This window comes from Somniosus microcephalus, unplaced genomic scaffold (genome assembly GCF_052327205.1).
Source record: "Somniosus microcephalus isolate GS21.2 unplaced genomic scaffold, FLI_Smic_1.0 scaffold265, whole genome shotgun sequence".
Classification (NCBI taxonomy): Eukaryota; Metazoa; Chordata; class Chondrichthyes; order Squaliformes; family Somniosidae; genus Somniosus; species Somniosus microcephalus.
Window position 1 is genome coordinate 313,420 of NW_028225452.1, and position 17,356 is coordinate 330,775.

Genomic DNA, 17,356 nt, shown 5'->3' on the forward strand with positions numbered 1-17,356 from the left:
TCTTTGATTTTTTCTGCCAAAGTGCATAACCTCACACTTTCCAACATTATATTCCATCTGCCAAATTTCTGCCCACTCACTTAGCCTGTCTATGTCCTTTTGCAGGTTTTTTATGTCCTCCTCACTCACTGCTTTCCCTCCCATCTTTGTATCATCGGCAAACTTGGATATGTTGCACTCGGTCCCCTCCTCCAAATCGTTAATATAGATTGTAAAGAGTTGGGGTCCCAGCACTGACCCCTGCGGAACAGCACTAGTTACTGATTGCCAACCCGAGAATGAACCATTTATCCCAACTCTCTGTTTTCTGTTAGATAGCCAATCTTCCACCCATGCCAGTATATTACCCCCAATCCTGTGATTTTTTATCTTGTGCAGTAATCTTTTGTGTGGCACCTTGTCAAATGACTTTTGGAAGTCCAAATACACCACATCCACTGGTTCCCCTTTATCCACCCTGTTTGTTACATCCTCAAAGAATTCGAGCAAATTCGTCAAACATGACTTCCCCTTTATAAAACCATGCTGACTCTGTCAGATTAAATTATGCTTATCCAAATGTCCTGTTACTGCTTCCTTAATAATGGACTCCAACATTTTACCAACCACAGATGTTAGGCTAACTGGTCTATAGTTTCCAGCCTTTTGTCTACCTCCCTTTTTAAATAAGGGCGTTACATTAGCAGTTTTCCAATCTGCTGGGACCTTCTCTGAATCCAGGGAGTTTTGGAAAATTACCACCAATGCATCTGCAATCCCCACCGCTACCTCTCTCAAGACCCTGGGATATAAGCCATCAGGTCCAGGGGATTTATCCGCCTTAAGTCCCATTATCTTACCGAGTACCATCTCCTTAGTGATTTTAATCGTGTTTAACTCCTCCCCCCCTATAGCCCCCTGTTTGTCCAGTGTTGGGATATTTTTAGTGTCCTCTACTGTAAAGACTGATACAAAATATTTGTTCAGCGTTTTGCCATCTCCATGTTCCCCACTACTAATTTCCCGGTCTCATCCTCTAAGGGACCGACATTCACTTTAGCCACCCTTTTTCTTTTTATATAACTGTGGAAACTCTTGCTATCTGTTTTTATATTTGTTGTTAGTTTACTTTCATAATCTATCTTCCCTTTCTTAATTAATCTTTTAGTTATACTTTGCTGGCTTTTAAATGCTTCCCAATCTTCTATCCTCCCACTAGATTTGGCTACTTTATATGCCCTTGTTTTCAGTCGAATACTATCCTTTATTACTTTACTTAGCCACGGATGGCTGTCTTCTTTTAATCCCCTTTTTCCTCAGTGGAATATATTTTTCTTGAAAGTTGTGAAATATCTCCTTGAATGTACACCACTGCTCATGTACCGTCTTACACCTTAATCTATTTTCCCAGTCCACTTTAGTCAACTCTGCTCTCATACCTTCATAGTCTCCTTTATTTAAGCTTAGTACGCTGGTTTGAGATCCAACTCTCTCACCCTCCAACTGAATTTGGAATTCAACCATGTTATGGTCACTGATTCCAAGGGGATCCTTTACTAGGACATTTTTTTATTAATCGTGTCTCATTACACAGGACCAGATCTGAGATTGCCTGCCCCCTGGTTGGTTCAGTAACATACTGCTCAAGGAACCCATCCCGAATGCACTCTATGAACTCTTCCTCAAGGCTGCCCTGCCCAATTTGATTTATCTAGTCAATATGAAAGTTAAAATCTCCCATGATTACAGCTGTTCCCTTCTTACAAGCCCCAACTATTTCCTGATTTATACTCTGACCAATAGAGTTGCAACTGTTAGGAGGCCTATAGACTACGCCCACTAGTGACTTTTCCCCCTTATTATTCCTTATTTCCACCCAAACCATTTCACTATCCTGATCCTTTGACTGAATATCATTTCTCACTATTGCAGTGATTCCATCCTTTATTAACACAGCGACCCCACCTCCTTTTCCTTCCTGTCTGTCCTTTCTCATAGTCAAATACCCCTGGATGTTTAGTTCCCAGTCATAGTCACCCTGCAGCCATGTCTCCGTAGTGGCCACCAGATCATACCCATGTGTAGTTATTTGTACCATCAACTCGTCTATTTTGTTATGAATGCTGCGTGCATTCAGATAAAGAACTTTAAAATATGTTTTGCGACAATTTATTCCTGCTTTTACCCCCTTTACTACTTTACCTTTATCTTTATATATTCTGTTCCTTCCTGACACGCTCTGGTTTTTAATTCCCCCACTGCTACCTTGCTCTGTTGCCTTCTCCGCTGACATTTTTATTTTTCGCTCTCTTGAAACCTCCCCCCAACTAATTAGTTTAAAGCCCTCTCTACAGCCCTAGTTATTCGATTCGCCAGGATTCTAGTCCCAGCACTGGCCAAGTGAAGTCCGTCCCAACGGAACAGCTCTCTCCTGTCCCAGTACTGCTGCCAGTGTCCCAAGAAGCAAAACCCATTTCTCCCACACCAGTCTTTGAGCCACGCATTTTACTATCTGATTTTATTTACCCTAGCCAAATTTGCTCGTGAGGGCAGGTACAGCACAGGTTAGATACAGAGTTAAGCTTCCTGTACACTGTCCCATCAAACACCCCCACGGCAGGTACAGCACGGGTTAGATACAGAGTAATTCTCCCTCTGCACTTTCCCATCAAACACTCCCAGGGCAGATACAGCACGGGTTAGATACAGAGTAAAGCTCACTCTACACTATCCCATCAAACACTCCCAGGGCAGGTACAGCACGGGTTAGATACAGAGTAAAGCTCCCTCTACACTGTCCCATGAAACATTCCCAGGGCAGGTACAGCACGGGTTAGATACAGAGTAAAGCTCCCTCTACACTGTCCCATCAAACTCTCCCAGGGCAGGTACAGCACGGGTTAGATAAAGAGTAAAGCTACCTCTACACTGTCCCATCAATCACTCCCTGGGCAGGTACAGCACACGTTAGACACGGAGTAAAGCTCCCTCTACACTGTCCCATCAAACACTCCCAGGGCAGGTACAGCACACGTTAGACACGGAGTAAAGCTCCCTCTAAACTGTCCCATCAAACACTCCCAGGGCAGGTACAGCACGGGTTAGACACAGAGTAAAGCAAAGATTATTATTTGAATGGCAATAGATTGGGAGAAGGGGAAGTGGAAAGAGACCTGGGTGTTATTGTGCACCAGTCGCTGAAGGTAAGCATGCAGGTGCAGCAGGCGGTTAAGAAGGCAAATGGTATGTTGGCCTTCGTAGCAAGAGGGTTCGAATACAGGAACAAGGATGTCTTGCTACAGTTGTACAGGGCCTTGGTGAGACCACACCTTGAGTATTGTGTGCAGTTTTGGTCGCCTTACCTGAGGAAGGACGTTCTTGCCGTGGAGGGAGTGCAGCGAAGATTCACCAGGCTGATACCTGGGATGGCAGGAATGACGTATGAGGAGAGATTGTGTCGATTGAGCTTATACTCACTGGAGTTTAGAAGATTGAGAGGGGATCTCATCGAAACCTATAAAATTCTGTCAGGTCTGGACAGACTAGATGCAGGAAGAATGTTTCTGATGGCCGGGGAGTCCAGAACCAGGGGTCATAGTCTAAGGATAAGGGGTAAGCCATTTAGGACTGAAATAAGGAGGAATTTCTTCACCCAGAGAGTGGTGAACCTGTGGAATTCTCTGCCACAGAAGGCGGTGGAGGCCAGTTCATTAAATATATTCAAGAAAGAATTGGATATATTTCTTGAGGCTAAAGGGATCAAGGGATATGGGGAGAAGGCAGGGACAGGGTACTGAATTTGGATGATCAGCCATGATCTCATTAAATGGCGGAGCAGGCTCGAAGGGCCGAATGGCCTACTCCTGCTCCTATCTTCTATGTTTCTATGTTTCTCTACACTGTTCCATCAAACACTCCCAGGGCAGGTACAGCACGGGTTAGATACAGAGTATAGCTCCCTCTACACTGTTCCATCAAACACTCCCAGGGCAGGTACAGCACGGGTTAGATACAGAGTAAAGCTCCCTCTACACTGTCTCATCAAACACTCCCAGGGCAGGTACAGCACGGGTTAGATACAGAGTAAAGCTCCCTCTACACTGTCCCATCAAACACTCCCAGGGCAGGTACAGCACGGGTTAGATACAGAGTAAAGCTCCCTCTACACTGTCCCATCAAACACTCCCAGGGCAGGTACAGCACGGTTTAGATACAGAGTAAAGCTCCCTCTACACTATCCCATCAAACACTCCCAGGGCAGGTACAGCACGGGGTTAGATACAGAGTAAAGCTCCCTCTACACTGTCCCATCAAACACCCCCAGGGCAGGTACAGCACGGGGTTAGATACAGAGTAAAGCTCCCTCTACACTGTCCCATCAAACACCCCCAGGGCAGGTACAGCACGGGGTTAGATACAGAGTAAAGCTCCCTCTACACTGTCCCATCAAACACCCCCAGGGCAGGTACAGCACGGGGTTAGATACAGAGTAAAGCTCCCTCTACACTGTCCCATCAAACACCCCCAGGGCAGGTACAGCACGGGGTTAGATACAGAGTAAAGCTCCCTCTACACTGTCCCATCAAACACCCCCAGGGCAGGTACAGCACGGGTTAGATACAGAGTAAAGCTCCCTCTACACTGTTCCATCAAACACTCTCAGGGCAGGTACAGCACGGGTTAGATACAGAGTATAGCTCCCTCTACACTGTTCCATCAAACACTCCCAGGGCAGGTACAGCACAGGTTAGATACAGAGTGAAGCTCCCTCTACACTGTCCCATCAAACACTCCAAGGGCAGGTACAGCACGGGTTAGATACAGAGTAAAGCTCCCTCTACACTGTCCCATCAAACACTCACAGGGCAGGTACAGCATGGGTTAGATACAGAGTATAGCTCCCTCTACACTGTTCCATCAAACACTCCCAGGGCAGGTACAGCACGAGTTAGATACAGAGTGAAGCTCCCTCTACACTGTCTCATGAAACACTCCCGGGGCAGGTACAGCACGGGTTAGATACAGAGTACAGCTCTCTCTACACTATCCCATCAAACACTCCCAGGGCAGGTACAGTACGGGTTAGATTCAGAGTAAAGCTCCCTCTACACTGTCCCATTAAACACTCCCAGGGCAGGTACAGCACGGGTTAGATACAGAGTAAAGCTCCCTCTACAATGTCCCATCAAACACTCCCAGGGCAGGTATGGTAACGGTTAGATACAGAGTAAAGCTCCCTCTACACTGTCCCATCAAACACTCCCAGGGCAGGTACAGCACGGGATAGATACAGAGTAAAGCTCCCTCTACAATGTCCCATCAAACACTCCCAGGGCAGGTATAGTAACGGTTAGATACAGAGTAAAGCTCCCTCGACACTGTCCCATCAAACACTCCCAGGGCAGGTACAGCACGGGTTAGATACAGAGTAAAGCTCCCTCTACACTGTCCCATCAAACACTCCCAGGGCAGGTGCAGCACTGGTTAGATACAGAGTAAAGCTCCCTCTACACTGTCCCATCAAACACTCCCAGGGCAGGTGCAGCACAGGTTAGATACAGAGTAAAGCTCCCTCTGCACTGTCCCATCAAACACCCCCAGGGCAGGTACAGCACGGGTTAGATACAGAGTAAAGCTCCCTCTACACTGTTCCATCAAACACTCCCAGGGCAGGTACAGCACAGGTTAGATACAGAGTAAAGCTCCCTCTACACTGTCCCATCATAAGAACATAAGAAATAGGAGCAGTAGTAGGCCATACGGCCCCTCGGGCCTGCTCCGCCATTCAATAGGATCATGGCTGATCTGAATCTAGACTCACATCCACTTCCCTGCCCTCTCCCCGTAACCCCTAATTCCCTTATCTGCTAGGAAAATGTCTATCTCCATTTTAAATTTATTTAATGTTGCAGCTTCCACAGCTCTCTGGGGTAGCAAATTCCATAGATTTACTACCCTCTGAGTGAAGAAGCTTCTCCTCATCTCAGTTTTGAAAGGGCAGCCCCTTATTCTAAGATGCGAGTCATCAGAGACTGCTGTGAGTTTGGGTAAGTGTGAGAGTTCTTTAATTGTTATTTCTCTTTAAATCATTCTTGATAAGATTACTTAAGCAGTTTAAGTAAAGGGGAAAGTTAAATATTTGGGATTCTGTTGGTTTAAGAAGAGTAAAACAAGGTTACACTGCAGTAGGAGTAAATTGGAACAGCAGGCAGTGGAAACCAGTTTTCTAACCAATCAGCAGGGGTGACTCATTTGGCTGTAAACAAACAAACAGTATAAAAAGACCAGTCCTAGTGCGAGCAAGCACTGAGTGCGAGTCATCAGAGAGTGCTGTGAGTTTGGGTAAGTGTGAGTTTGGGTAAGTGGGGTGTTTGGTGCTCTTTTCAAACTTTAACTCTGGGTTGTAGTTAATAAGGCCTTTCTGGTGCAGAGTGACTGTTGGTAAACCATTTAACTGGTGTAATTAGAGGGATTGATTTAATTTAAATCCAATTAATTAAAGGGGATACTAGCATCTAAAATCGGGCAGAGGGTGTCCATAACTAACAATAAAAAATTTAATTGATTACATAGAATGGGGAAGGTGATGTGTTACTGTTGCGAGATGTGGGAGCCGGTGGACCCCATTGAGGCTCACGGTGATTACATCTGTGACAAGTGTCTGCTGCTACAGGAACTCCAGCTCCGTGTTGATGAGCTGGAGTCTGAGCTTCAGACACTGCGACACATCAGGGAGGGGGAGAAGTACCTGGACTCTGTGTATCAGGAGGTGGTCACACCTATGAAGTTAATTAATTCAGATGTAGCCCATGGTCAGGGACAGGACGGTGTGACTACGAGTGAGGCAGGTACGGGGATCCAGGAGGTAGAGCTGGAGGAGCCGCAGCCCTTGCTCTTGTCCAACAGGTTCGGGGTTCTTACTCCCTGTGGGGACAGGAGCAGGACTGCAGGGAGGATGAGCAACCTGGCCACAGCACCGTGGAACGGGGGGTCATTCAAGAGGGGGGAGTAAATAGAAATGTTGTAGTGGTAGGGGATAGTATTATTAGGGGGATAGATAGAGTTCTCTGCAGCCGAGAGCGAGAGTCCCGAAGGCTGTGTTGCCTACCTGGTGCCAGGGTTAAGGACATCTCCTCTGGGCTGGAAAGAAACTTGCAGTGGGAGGGGGTGGATCCAGTTGTCGTGGTCCATGTTGGTACAAATGACGTAGATAGGACTAGGAAGCCGGTTCTGTTAAAGGAGTATGAGCAGCTAGGGGTCAAATTAAAAAACAGAACCTCAAGGGTAATAATGGATTATTACCTGAGCCACGAGCGAATTTGGCTAGGACAAATAAAATTAGAGAGTTAAATGCGTGGCTCAAAGACTGGTGTGGGAGAAATGGGTTTTGCTTCCTGGGACACTGGCACCAGTACTGGGGCAGGAGGGAGCTGTTCCGTTGGGACGGGCTTCACTTGGCCAGTGCTGGGACTAGAGTCCTGGCGGACCATATAACTAGGGCTGTAGAGAGGGCTTTAAACTAACTAGTGGTAGGGAGGTTCCTAGAGAGCAAATAATAAAAATGACAACAGAGAAGGTCATAGACTTAGGTAGCAGTGGGGAAATTAAAAACCAGAGCGTGTCAGGAAGGGGCAGAAGGTATGGAGTAAAAGGTAAAGTAATAAAAAGGGCAAAAGCAGGAACTAAGTGTCACAAAACATATTTGAAAGTTCTCTATCTGAATGCACGTAGCATTCGTAGCGAAATAGACGAGTTAATGGTACAAATAACTACATATGGGTATGATCACAGAATCACAGAATCACAGAAACCCCACAGTGCAGATAGAGGCCATTTCGGCCCATCGAGCCTGCACCGACACATATCCCACCCGATCCCCGTAACCCCTACACCAACACATATCCCACCCTATCCTTGTAACGCCACGTATTTAATCCCCCTAACACTAAGGGTCAATTTATCATAGCCAATCAACCTAACCTGCACATCTTTGGACTGTGGGAGGAAACCGGAGCACCCGGAGTAAACCCACGCAAACACGGGGAGACTGTGCAAACTCCACACAGACAGTTGCCCGAGGCCGGATTCGAACCCGGGTCTCTGGCGCTGTGAGGCAACAGTGCTAACCACTATGCCACCGTGCTGCCCTTGTGGCCATTACAGAAACATGGCTGCAGGGTGACAATGCCTGGGAATTAAACATACCAGGTTATTTAACGATCAGGAAGGACAGGCAGGAAGGAAGGGGAGGTGGGGTGGCTATGTTAATAAAGGAAGGAATCACTGTAATACAGAGAAATGATATTGGGTCAAAAGATCAGGATAATGAAAGTTTGGGTGGAGGTAAGGAATAATAAGGGGAAAAAAACACTAGTGGGCGTAGTCTATAGGCCTCCGAACAGTTGCAACTCTGTTGGACGGAGTATCAATCAGGAAATAGTTGAGGCTTGTAATAAGGGAACATCTATAATTATGGGGGATTTTAACTATCATATTAATTGGACAAATCAAATTGGGCAGGGCTGCCTTGAGGATGAGTTCATTGAGTGTATTAGGGATGGGTTTCTTGAGCAGTATGTAACTGAACCGACCAGGGGGCAAGCAACCTTAGATCTGGTCCTGTGTAACGAGACAGGATTAATTAAAAATGTCCTAGTAAAGGATCCCCTTGGAACGAGTGACCATAACATGGTTGAATTCCATATTCAATTAGAGGGTGAGAAGGTTGGATCTCAAACAAGCGTGCTAAGCTTGAATAAAGGAGACTATGAAGGTATGAGAGCGGAATTGAGTAGAGTGGATTGGGAAAATAGATTAAAGGGTAAGACGATACATGATCAGTGGTGTACATTTAAGGAGTTATTTTACAACTTCAAAAAAATATATATTCCACTGAGAAGAAAAGGGTGTAAAAGAAAAGACAGCCATCTGTGGCTAAGTAAAGAAATTAAGGATAGTATTCGACTAAAAACAAGGGCATATAAGGTAGCCAAATCTAGTGGGAGGATAGAGGATTGGGAAAACTTTAAAAGACAGCAAAAAATAACAAAAATATTGATTAAGAAAGGGAAGATAGATTATGAAAGTAAATTAGCAAAAAATATAAAAACAGATAGTAAGAGTTTTTATAGATATATAAAAAGAAAAAGGGTTTTGGTCCCTTAGAGGATGAGACCGGGAAATTAATGGTGGGAAATATGGAGATGGCAAAAACACTGAATGAATATTTTGTATCAGTCTTTGCAGTAGAGGACACTAAGAATATCCCAACACTGGACAAACAGGGGGCTATAGGGGGGGGAGGAGCTAAACACGATCAAAATCACTAAGGAAGTGGTACTCGGTAAAATAATGGGACTCAAGGCGGATAAATCACCTGGACCTGATGGCTTACATCCAAGGGTCTTGAGGGAAGTGGCGGTAGGGATTGTGGATGCATTGGTAATAATTTTCCAAAACTCCCTGGACTCAGCAAAGGTCCCGGCAGACTGGAAAACTGCTAATGTAACACCCTTATTTAAAAAGGGCAGTAGACAGAAGGCTGGAAACTATAGACCGGTTAGCCTAACATCTGTGGTAGGTAAAATTTTGGAGTCCATTATTAAGGAGACAGTAACAGGACATTTGGATAATCATAATTTAATAGGACAAAGTCAGCATGGTTTTATGAAGGGGAAGTCATGTTTGACAAATTTGCTGGAGTTCTTTGAGGAAGTAACGTATAGGGTGGATAAAGGGGAACCAGTGGACGTAGTGTATTTAGACTTCCAAAAGGCATTTGACAAGGTGCCACACAAAAGATTATTGCTTGAGATAAAAAATCATGGGATTGGGGGTAATATTCTGGCATGGATAGAGGATTGGCTATCTAACAGAAGGCAGAGAGTGGGGATAAATGGTTCATTCTCAGACTGGCAATCCGTAACTAGTGGTGTTCCGCAGGGGTCAGTGCTGGGTCCCCAACTCTTTACAATCTATATTAACGATTTGGAGGAGGGGACCGAGTGTAACATATCAAAGTTTGCAGTTGATACTAAGATGGGAGGGAAAGTGGTGAGTGAGGAGGACATAAAAAACCTGCAAGGGGACATAGACAGGCTAAGTAAGTGGGCAGAGATTTGGCAGATGGAATACAATACTGGAAAGTGTGAGGTTATGCACTTTGGCAGGAAAAATCGTAGAGCAAGTTATTATCTTAATGGTGTTAGAACCGGGTTTTCCTGGTCCTCGTCTTGAGTTCCGTAGTACGAAGAATGATTTCAGGCTCGAGGGTTCGGAGAGTTAAAACAACATTTTATTACTTCCAACTGTTCGCAGTGGTCACACAGTATATTGAGGTCTTTTACAGTACATTCGTGTCCCGAGAGTCACACCGGGTTCGGCACGTGTTGCCAGCATTTACGTCCCCGGGAGGTGTCTGACTCTCTTAATGATCCACACGTCTTCTGGCTAAGAGCGAATACCGGCAGGGAAGCCCCTTTTATACAATGGGACAAGGGTCATTACATCACTTCCCTGGCAACAAGCGTTCTCCAATGGGGATCCCTTAAGCCCTTTCAGTTTGGCCATGATCTGGTCTTCAGTCTGGCGGGCAAGTCCTGACTTGTCTCACTGCTGCATATGCCTTCCTGAAGTAGCGGATCGTGATTGGGCACCGCACAATAGCTAGTCAATCATCTTCTAGCTAGCAGTTACGCCCTTTCAGTGACCTTTATTGCTCGTTAACACTTGGCCGCAGGCTGGGGCAGGTGTCTCTCTTTTCTGCTAGCTTTGCACTTTGCAAAGCTGGGGCTGCTCTTTAATTTAATCTAGACTTTCCTTGTGCAAAGCCATTTTTGTAAGCCAATTCATCGTCCATTTTATTCACATTTCCACATTCCTCCCTTTGATTCTTTGTACAATCTCCAAGAATCATTATATACAAGGTATCCTCCTGATAGTGCACTTTATCAAGACCATACCCCGTGGCTCCGTTTTGTTTGTGTTCTGGCCATGAACACAACCAAAAGGGTTTTAATTTCGAGTTTACAGATAACTGCGTAGGACCGAACAGGCTTCCTCTGGGGGTTTCCCCTCCTCTGCTGCGTCTACTTCTACCCTAATTCGGGAGAGGCAAGGGAGTATAGTAGCTCCTGCACAACTTATACAACATTTGATAATAGTTACAAAAATAATATAAGTGATATACCTATCAATTCGTCCAATAAAAGGCGACGAGTTAGGAACGTAACTAAAGGTTTTTATTGACTAAATAACAGAGCCCACCCTCGTGGGTGATCGGGTCCAACAAGGAGGAATACCAGCCAGTCGACTACCTTTATACCTGGGCAGGTAGGTGGAGCCATGGGCGGAGTCGGAGGTGGTCGGCCCAGGTATAACAGCGCGACAAGAGGCGACCTCGTATCGTGATACAACAGTGATAACGGTGATAACAATACAACAGTGATAACTATAGTGTAACGATAAAAGTGGTTTACCACATTCACCCCTTGTTTAGATTTGAGTCCGGCGGGGTGAAGTGTACTACCAGTTCTGGTATGTCAGTCTGTCCGGAGGCCTCGTAAGCCTCTCCGATCGTCGCAGCGGCGGTGCTGCATTATCCGGTGTTAGTGCTGGTGTCTGCGTGGTCGGCGAAGGCTCGTGGGGTTCCGGCATGCCGTCTACCTGGGCTGGAATTGGGGGGGTGGTGGGGGGGGTAAAGGTGGTGTCTCCGGAGTGCCCGAGGGTGCGAGGTCTCGTAAGGAGACAGTGTCCTCCCGCCCGTCTGGGTAAGCCACGTAGGCGTACTGGGGGTTGGCGTGCAGGAGGTTCACCCTCTCGACCAGGGGGTCTGTTTTATGGGCCCTCACGTGCTTTCGCAGCAAGACGGGCCCCGGAGAGGTCAGCCAGGTTGGTAGAGTGGTTCCCGTAGTCGACTTCCTGGGGAAAACAAACATTCGTTCATGGGGGGTGGCGTTAACGGCAGTGCAAAGTAGTGACCGGATGGAGTGCAGCGCTGTCGGGAGGACTTCCTGCCAGCGGGAGGTTGGGAGGCCCTTAGACTTTAAGGCTAAGAGGACGGCCTTCCATACCGTCGCATTCTCTCTTTCCACCTGGCCGTTCCCTCGGGGGTTGTAGCTGGTGGTCCTACTTGCTGCAATACCTCTCGCTAGTAGGAACTGACGGAGTTCCTCGCTCATGAAACAGGAGCCCCGGTCACTATGTATATAGTTTGGGAACCCGAACAAGGCGAAGAGGTCGTTCAGGCATTTAATGACCGTGGTACTGGTCATGTCTGGGCAGGGGAAGGCAAAGGGGAAACGGGAGTACTCATCAACAATGTTGAGGAAGTACACATTACGGTCAGGGGACGGGAGGGGCCCCTTAAAGTCGATGCTCAGGCGCTCGAAGGGGCGGGTGGCCTTGATCAGGCTTGCTCTGTCCGGCCTAAAGAAGTGCGGTTTGCACTCGGCGCAGGTCTGGCAGTTCCTGGTTATGGTCCTGACCTCCTCGATGGAGTAGGGCAGGTTGCGGGCCTTAATGAAGTGGTAAAGTCTGGTGACCCCGGGGTGGCAGAGGTCGTTGTGGAGGGTCTGAAGTCTATCACTTTGCGCGCTGGCGCATGCAATTCGTGACAGAGCATCGGGGGGTTCGTTCAGCTTACCTGGCCGGTACAAGATATCATAATCGTAGGTGGAGAGCTCGATTCTCCACCTCAAGATCTTGTCATTCTTGATTTTGCCCCTCAGCTTGTTATTAAACATAAAAGCGACCGAACGTTGGTCGGTAAGGAGGGTAAATCGTTTGCCTGCCAGGTAGTGCCTCCAGCGTCGTATCGCCTCCACAATCGCCTGGGCCTCCTTCTCGACCGACGAGTGTCGGATCTCAGGGCCCTGTAGGGTCCTTGAGAAGAAGGCCACCGGTCTCCCCTCCTGGTTAAGGGTGGCGGCTAGGGCGAAGTCGGATGCATCGCTCTCGACTTGGAAGGGGATGGACTCATCCACTGCGTGCATAGTGGCCTTGGCAATGTCTCCCTTAATGAGGGAGAAGGCTGCGCACGCTTCCTCCGTAAGGGGGAAGGATGTGGACTTCATGAGGGGTCTGGCTTTGTCCGCATAATTGGGCACCCATTGGGCATAGTAGGCGAAGAGCCCCAGGGTTCTCTTAAGTGCCTTAGGGCAGTGGGGGAGGGGTAGCTCCATGAGGGGGCGCATTCTTTCGGGGTCGGGGCCGATGAGTCCGTTCTCTACTACACAGCCAAGGATGGCAAGGCGCGAGGTGTTAAACACACATTTCTCCTTATTGTAGGTGAGGTTCAGCCGTTGGGCTGTACGGAGGAATTTCTCCAGATTCACGTCGTGGTCCTGCCGGTCGCGGCCGCAGATGGTGACGTTATCTAGGTAGGGGAATGTGGCCTGCAGTCCGTTCTGGTCAACCATCCGGTCCATCTCCCTTTGGAAGACCGAGACCCCGTTGGTGACACCGAAGGGGACCCTAAGGAAGTGGTATAGGCGCCCATTCGCCTCGAAGGCGGTGTACTGGCGGTCCTCGGGGTGGATAGGGAGTTGGTGGTAGGCCGACTTAAGGTCGATGGTCGAGAATACGCGGTATTGTGCAATCTGATTGACCATGTCAGATATGCGGGGAAGGGGGTATGCGTCCAGCTGGGTGTATCTGTTTATGGTCTGGCTGTAGTCGATGACCAGGCGATTTTTATCGCCGGTCTTAACGACCACGACCTGGGCACGCCAGGGGCTGTTGCTCCCCTCGATGATGCCCTCCTTCAGGAGACGCTGCACCTCAGAGCTAATGAAAGCTCTGTCCCCAGCGCTGTACCGCCTGCTCTTGGTAGCGACGGGTTTGCAGTCGGGGGTGAGGTTAGCGAACAGGGAAGGTGGCGGCACCTTGAGGGTGGATAGGCTGCAGGTGTTACGCGGTGGGCGGTTTAACCTTCGCTGGTTGTCGACTGTGAGTGGGGGGAGGGGTCCACCGTATGCTAGGGTTACACTTTGGAGGTGGGATTGGAAGTCCAGCCCTAGTAGGACGGCAGCGCAGAGCTGGGGGAGGACGAGGAGTTTAAAGTTTTTATACTCTGTACCCTTAACCGACAAGGTCACAGCACAGTAGCTGCTAATGTCCGTGGCGTGGGACCTCGATGCCATCGAGATTCGGTTGCGCGTTGGCAGGACAGGGAGGGAGTAGTGGCTCACCGTGTCTGGGTGGATGAAGCTCTCCGTGCTTCCGCTGTCGAACAGGCAGGTCGTGGCGTGGCCGTTTACTTTGATGTCCATCATCGACTTGGACAGGTGGTGTGGGCGGGCTTGATCCAGAGTGACGGAGGCTAGCGTGTAGGTAAGCGAGTCGTTGTCGTCTGCGGGCGAGGCGGTCGTCGGGTCCGGGGGCCCGGTGGCAGTCGGGCGTGGTGGGTAAAATGGCGTCTCCCACGAGGTAGGACAAAATGGCGGAGAAGATGGCTGCCCCCATAACTCACATGAGGCACTATTGGGGTCGGTTGCCTTGATCAAAGATGGCCGCCCCCATGACTCACGTGTGGGGATACTGGCCTCAGTTGCCGTGAAAGAAGATGGCCGCCCCCACAGTTCGCATGAGGCACTGCTGGCCTCTGAAGATCCGCTCCTGCAGGCCTTAGAGAAGTGGCCTTTCTTCCTGCAGGTTGTGCAGGTAGAGTTCCTGGCTGGGCAGCGCGACCTCGGGTGCTTCTCCTGGCCGCAAAAGAAGCAGCCGGCGGCCCGATCGCGGGTGCCCGATGTCGGAGCCGGTACCGGGGGTGGCGGGCCCAGTTGGGTCCGGGATGCCGACGCTGAGGTAGATCCCGGGGGCGGCGCTGCGAAGGGTATTGCGGTAGGGGTCGGGCCCGAGTCCCAGGGTCGCGAGCAGTACCTGGAAAACGCCTCCTGGTCCTGATGGGCCACCTCCAGGGAGAGAGCGAGGGCTTCAGCTTTGTCCAGGTCGAGGTCTTTAGCTTCAAGCAGTCTTTGCCGTGAGTAGTCGGACCGTAGGCCTTTCACAAAGGCATCGCGGATATTATCTTCCATATTTTCAACAGCCGTCACCGCTTTAAAGTCACAGTTCCTGCCGAGCGCTCTTAGCGCCCGTAAAAATTCAGCTACAGACTCTCCTGGCTGTTGCGGGCGGGATCTTAGGAGGTGCCTGGTGTACATGTAATTTACCGGGCTGCGGTACTGCTGTTTCAGTAGGTTGATAGCGGCCTCGTACGTAGTCGTGTCCTGGATGAGTGCGTATACTCTCGGGCTCGCTTGGGCGTTCAGAAGTCTTAGTTTGGATCTCTGCGGGGCGCCGGATTCTTCCAGGTAGGATTCGAAGCAGTCCAGCCAGTGTTTGAAGTTGAGGGCTGCGTTTGCTGCCTGTGGGTTTAGATCCAGGTACGGTGGTTTGAGGGCTTGCAGCCAAGCCGGCTGGTGTGGCTGTGCTTCTGGGAGGGCTTCTGGCTGGCCAGTAGTAGACATCTTTAAAATTTAGTCAATAAAATTGATATACCTATCAATTCGTCCAATAAAAGGCGACGAGTTAGGAACGTAACTAAAGGTTTTTATTGACTAAATAACAGAGCCCACCCTCGTGGGTGATCGGGTCCAACAAGGAGGAATACCAGCCAGTCGACTACCTTTATACCTGGGCAGGTAGGTGGAGCCATGGGCGGAGTCGGAGGTGGTCAGCCCAGGTATAACAGCGCGACAAGAGGCGACCTCGTATCGTGATACAACAGTGAGAACAGTGATAACAATACAACAGTGATAACTATAGTGTAACGATAAAAGTGGTTTACCACAATAAGTTATTCTCTATACCTCCTACCCATGTTAGAAAAAGGGTAAAGGAGATGGCTAGCAATATGCTGATGGGAATCATGGTACACAATAAGTCCAATTTATTCTTCTGTTGGGGCTCCTGTCGTATCTCTTTTTACGTGTGTCGCGTGTATCCAAGCCTTCTTTCCTTGTACTTTCACGGCTACTCCTGTGGTCAACAGGATGACATACGGACCTTCCCACTTGTCTTCCAGGGGGGCTGGCTTTATTTTCTTTACCCAAACTTGTAGCCCGGGGACTAAGCTGTGTCCTCCCCGTGGGGGTTCTTGCCACGCTGCGCTGACCTGTTGGGAAGCAAAACTGACAGCATCTGTTAGATCTTTACAATACTTTAGTACTGTGTCACTTAGAAGATGAATGTCAGCCCTACGTAGATCTATTGTTCCGGGTAGCGACATTGGTCTACCGGTAACGACCTCATAGGGACTGAGTCCAGTGCTCCTATTCGGGGTGGCTCGAATACTACATAGGACGAGGGGTAGGGCCTGAGGCCATGGCACTCCTTCAGAGTGGTACTTAGTGAGCCGTTGTTTAATTGTCCTGTTTGCTCTTTCCACTTGTCCCGATGATTGGGGGTGGTATGGGCAATGCAATGACCATTGTATTTGTAGTAGTCTGCAAAGTTCTTTAATTATTTCCCCCGTAAAATGTGTGCCTTGGTCTGAGTCAATACATAAGGGCACGCCCCATCTAGGAATGTAATCTTTACACAAGACTTTCGTGGTTGCAGCAGCGGTGGCGCTTCGAACTGGGGTGGCTTCAATCCATCGTGAAAAGCGATGGACTATCACCAATACATCTGTATATCCCTGACATTTTGGCAAGGAAATATAGTCGACCTGTAAATGTTGGAAGGGCCCTGCCGGAGCAGGTGCTTTTAACATTGGTACTTCAATTTTTTGTCCAGGATTTACTTTCTGGCATGTCACACATTGCTCCACTATTCTTTGAGCTTGAGTTCGAAACCCTTTTGCCCACCAATTTCTCTGGAATCTGGCTGTCATTTGCTGTGCGGCTATGTGTCCACATGAGTGTATTTGTTGGGCCAAAAACGGCATCAGTTCCTTTGGGCATCCTACTGCTCCCGTTTTAAGATGTTACCATATGCCATCTTTATTGGGTTGCAACCCATTTTCTAACCATGTCCATTGTTCCTCCTTTGGGGTCTCTCTTTGCATTAGTAGGATGTCCCCTTGGTCGTTGTTTGTCGTGATATATCGCACCTGAGGTGTTGGGGGGGTAATGGTACGGGCGGCGTATTTTGCTGCTTCGTCTGCCCTAGCGTTGCCCCTAGCTTCAGGGGTATCTTCTTTGTTATGGCCCTTACATTTTAGTATGGCCACTTCTTCGGGTAACTGGATGGCATCCATTAATGCTGTTACCTCTCTTCCATTTTTTATGGGTGTACCTGCAGCTGTTAGAAAACCTCTGTTTCCATAGTTGTCCAAAGTCATGAGCGATGCCAAAGGCATATCTAGAATAGGTATATATATTGGCCGTCTTGTCTCGAGCATAGAGACAGGCTTGGGTGAGGGCGACTAGTTCTG